We start from the raw sequence: 4781 nt of genomic DNA, 5'->3' as shown, positions 1-4781 counted from the left end.
GTCGAACCTGCTGAGACACGTCTCAAATTGAACCTGCATCATCAGGTTAGATTTTCAATGAATAACGCTATTTTCATCTTTCTGACAGAAAGCTGTTGTATCATTTCATAATACTTGGAATAAAGGACAAGACCCATACTAAGTACTTGTATGGTGCTTTTTCTAAACTACTGGAGTATTGTAAAGTTGGGACAATATTTGGACAAGTTTTGAACAAATACTTGAGTATCTAAGTAAGGTCAAGGAACATGTTTAGAGTATTATTGTTCAGTTCACAGCACACAAAATCATAAATTGACTCATTCTACTAAAAACGTAACCCTGTACCATAAAACCAGTCATTAGGGTCGATTTTTTCGAAATTGAGATTTATGCATCATCTGAAATATTAATAAATACATTTTCCATTGATGTATGGTTTGTTATGATAGGACAATATTTGGCTGAGATACAACTATTTGAAAATCTGGAATCTGAGGGAGCAAAAAAATCTAAATATTGAGAAATTCGTCTTTAAAGCGGTCTAAGTGAAGTCATTAGCAATGCATATTACTAATTAAAAATGAAGTTTTGATCTATATATGGTAGGACATTTATAAAATATCTTCATGGAACATGATTTTTACTTATTATCCTAATGATTTTTGGCATAAAAGAAAAATTTATAATTTTGACCCATGTGTTGATGTCTATGTGCTCCAGGATACAAATAATCTTTGTAAAAGCTACTTTTTTGTATTTGTTAAAGGGTTTTGAGCCAAAATATGATCATTCTGTCATCATTTACTCGCGTTCATGTCATTTCAAACCTGTATGATATTTTGAAGAACACAGATCCAAAAATATTGGACCCCACTGACTTTCATTAAATGGTAATTTTTCTCTAAATATATATTGTTTTTAGTAAATGAAGACAAAATGTTTGTTTCTGGGTGGACTGTCTCTTTAAGGGTTTGTTGCGGCCCTTAGAAAGCATAAAGCTCTTGAGAACTCTAAGAATCTGACAGCAGTGAAGAGCTGCAGCAGATGCTGGTATTACTCCAGCTTTCCTCAGTCTTTCCATCGTTTGTCCTGCGGTGAGCGCCGTAATTACACAGCCGCGTCCTGAGCTGCACGTGGCAGCCATAGGTTGAGGGGCTGCAGCTCAAACCTCAAACTTTTAACCGAGTCATGTCTAAATGTTTCCTGTTACGCTGACCCGACAGATTTATAGGCTACGTGACGCTGAGCCACGTAACAAACCGCAGCGGCGCACTGCGAAAACATCTCGTCCTGTGTCCATTCAGATTTAATGGCGTGCAGGATTTTTATCAATCACTGTTGCCTGTCTGGGTTGTTATCTTTAGCTAAAACTATTAAAAAAATATGTTTGTTAACTGAAATGAAAGAACATAAATAGTAATATATAGAATGAAGAACATAACAATATATACAAATGACAAAAGCAGATAAATCACTAGAAATGAATATGAAAGCTGAAAATACTAAATATTAAAAATATGAATAGTATATAAATTATTCTAAAATAAGACTCATTGGAGGCTGATAACATGGCTTATTATTTCCAAATGCATTTCACTCAAAACGTGATTTCATTAAATGAATATACATTTTATTTAACTTTTTTTTTTTTCCTTGAACAGCCATAGAGTTAAAAATCATTGACAAAAACATCTCTATTAGCGCATCTGAGAAGCTGTGGTCTTCATGGACAGATGGATGGAGAGAAACGAATTCAGTAATCAGTAAAGCTGTCAGCAGTAACGGTCAGATAGTCACTGTGTGTTCTGGACTCTGGGAATCTCTATCTCAACAGCTGTGTGTGTGTGTGTGTGTGTGTGTGCGCGCGCGCTGTGGCAGTGTTTTGGATGCCTTGTGAGGATTTCTTGAGGTCTGTGTGTGAGCATGTGTTCAGAGTTGAGCTGAGGACACGTCTCTGCTGTCAGTGAATTATAGTCTCATGCAGCAGAACTTACAGTTACTGGAACTTCCTGTAGTCAGACACACACACAAGCACAGTCTGTTAGAAAGCCTGAGACACAATAATGGGTGTGTTTATGTTTCCTGATGCTTTTAAGCATCTCTTGATTGTGCTGCTGAGTGAGGAGGGGTGTGTGTGTGCGTTTTTGTAACAAATGAGGACATAAATGTGTATAATGACACAGGTATTACAAGGTGAAGGTGACTTTTCAGGACATTGACCCATGTCCCCACGTTTCAGAACACTTATAAATCATACAGAGTGAGTTTTTTAGGGAAAGTAGAAATGCACAAAGTCTCCTGTGAGGGCTAAGTTTAGGTGTAGGGTTGGTGTAGGGCAATAGCACACACAGTTTGTTCAGTATAAAAACCATTACGCCTATGGAGAGTCCACATAAACCACAAAAACCAACGTGTGTGTGTGTGTGTGTGAGTGTGTGTGTGTGTGTGTGTGTGTGAGTGAGTGTGAGTGTGAGTGTGTGTGTGTGTGTGTGTGTGTGTGAGTGTGTGTGTGTGAGTGTGTGTGTGTGTGAGTGAATACACAGGTGTGACCCAATAGAACACTGAATAATTTATAGATGGCTTGATGTGTCACATGGTCATGTGACTTTAACCTCCATTAGCTTTACATCTGCAGAACGAAAAGAAAAGAACTGACACCTTGCAGTTCAAGAGTCTGAATCCTGATGTTAATTAACAGGAATCTGAATTGTCATTTGAATTAAAGGACGAGGAGTTTTCAATTAAGAGAAATTCAATTAAATGTCAGTTTAATTCTGTTTCCTTACATTTAATTCAAATTGCAATACTGCGTTCTGTTTGCTCTCAATTCTATTCTGAATTTTGCACAACCACTAGAACCAGATTTTCTTTATGTCTTGCATTTTGCTTAAATACATTATATATAAACTAAAACATTCTGAAAATGTTTTGTTTTTAATCTTATTTTCACAGTTTGATTTCTTTGGACTGTAGATGTTCCCAGACTAAAGACAGAAACACCTGTCAGTCGAGCGCATCCACATATGTCTGTCTGCATTCATTACTGTAATCGTTAAGCGCTAAGACAGACCGTGACCCCGCCGAACGCACAGGTCAGAGGTCACGCAGGGTCAGACCAGGAGTGTGTGTGTGTGTGTGTGTGTGTGTGTGTGTGTGAGAAGCCAAATGTGTAATTTTACTGCCATTGTGGTTGTTTCCTAAATCAACGCTCCTCGTCTGGTTTGGTCACAGTGTGACAACCCAAAACTACTCACCGGCCAACAATAACAAAACATGTCTTTAATATCAAACACTGAAATTGATCAGAATTATTCTGAACTGCAGAAGTGGAACAATATGGAAAATTATCAACACTGGCTATATAATTCAGTAAATGAGGAGTTTTGTAAACAAGGATTTACCAGCTGTCTATTATAACTTATATGCGTGTGTGTATATATATATATATATATATATATATAATAAATAATATACATGATGTAATACATTTTCATTTTATTTACAACCCTAAATGTGTCTAAATATGTTTTTTACATTTCTTTGCATTTTTCCTGCTTACAAACCTGAGACACCAGATGAAAAACATTCATTGATTTCTTTCCTTCACATGTTTTATTAATGTCAAGAGGAGAGAAATAGAGTCTGTGTGTGACTAATGATTGAGGTTCATTCAAGGACAACGCTATGTGTGTGTGTGTGTGTGTGTGTGTGTGTGAGAGAGAGGGAGGAATAGCTCAGATTGACTGGTGTGTGTTTGTGTGTGTGTGTTTGTGTGTGTGTGTGTGTGTGTGTGTGTGAGTGTGTGAGGGGGAGGAGCGGCTCAGATTGATGTGTGTGTTTGTGTGTGTGTGTGAGAGGGGGAGGAGCGGCTCAGATTGATGTGTGTGTTTGTGTGTGTGTGTGTGTGTGTGTGTGTGTGTGTGTGTGTGTGTGTGTGTGTGAGAGGGGGAGGAGCGGCTCAGATTGACGTGTGTGTTTGTGTGTGTGTGTGTGTGAGAGGGGGAGGAGTAGCTCAGATTGACTGGTGTGTGTGTGTTGAATTTATGTCACTGTGTTAATTGGAGCTCCTTCAGCTCTCAGTGTTCGATCCACATCTGTGTGTGTGTGTGTGTGTGTGTGTGTGTGTGTGTGTGTGTGTGTGTGTGTGTGTATTACCATATAAATGGCTCTCTGAGAGATTTCAGCTGTTGTCAGGCTGCAGGGCATTATGGGAAGGGAAACAGACAGGTGTTAAAACTGATCACAATCATATCAGTATTACTGTCTATTACTCAGCCGCTGCAGAATAACGAGCAGACAGTTCACTGATTAATAATGTCCTTCTCTCTCTCTGTTTGTGAAATGAAATATCTTCTCTCTCATTTTAATGTCACTTTGTTTTCTCTCAGACCGCTGTGTTTTGTCACACTGAGCTCGGTGTTAGTAAACCAACACGACGCTGACGTCTGCTGTGAAATCATGTTTCCTCGAGCTGCTCCGTCATGATGAGGAATAAAGAGACTCAGGTTTGACAGACTTTACCATATTTATTTACTGGGAGATCAAAATCATATCTCAAATACGAAATAATTATATTGAGGGGAAAAAGAAGAAACATGTTTACAGAAATACACATCTTTAATTAGACTCTCAAACATCTGGTATTTTTGTTATTGTTTGTAAGTCTGAGGGATGAGATTGAAGAATTCAAGAAGGAAAGTTGGTTTGAATGAAAACTTTGGCATATAATATAAAGAATTGTTGATATTTTCAAGATATATTTAAGGCTTCTCTCAGTATAAAACAGTATCTTTGATTAA

This window comes from Barbus barbus (assembly GCF_936440315.1).
Source record: "Barbus barbus genome assembly, chromosome: 33".
Lineage (NCBI taxonomy): Eukaryota > Metazoa > Chordata > Actinopteri > Cypriniformes > Cyprinidae > Barbus > Barbus barbus.
This window is presented reverse-complemented; position numbering follows the sequence as displayed.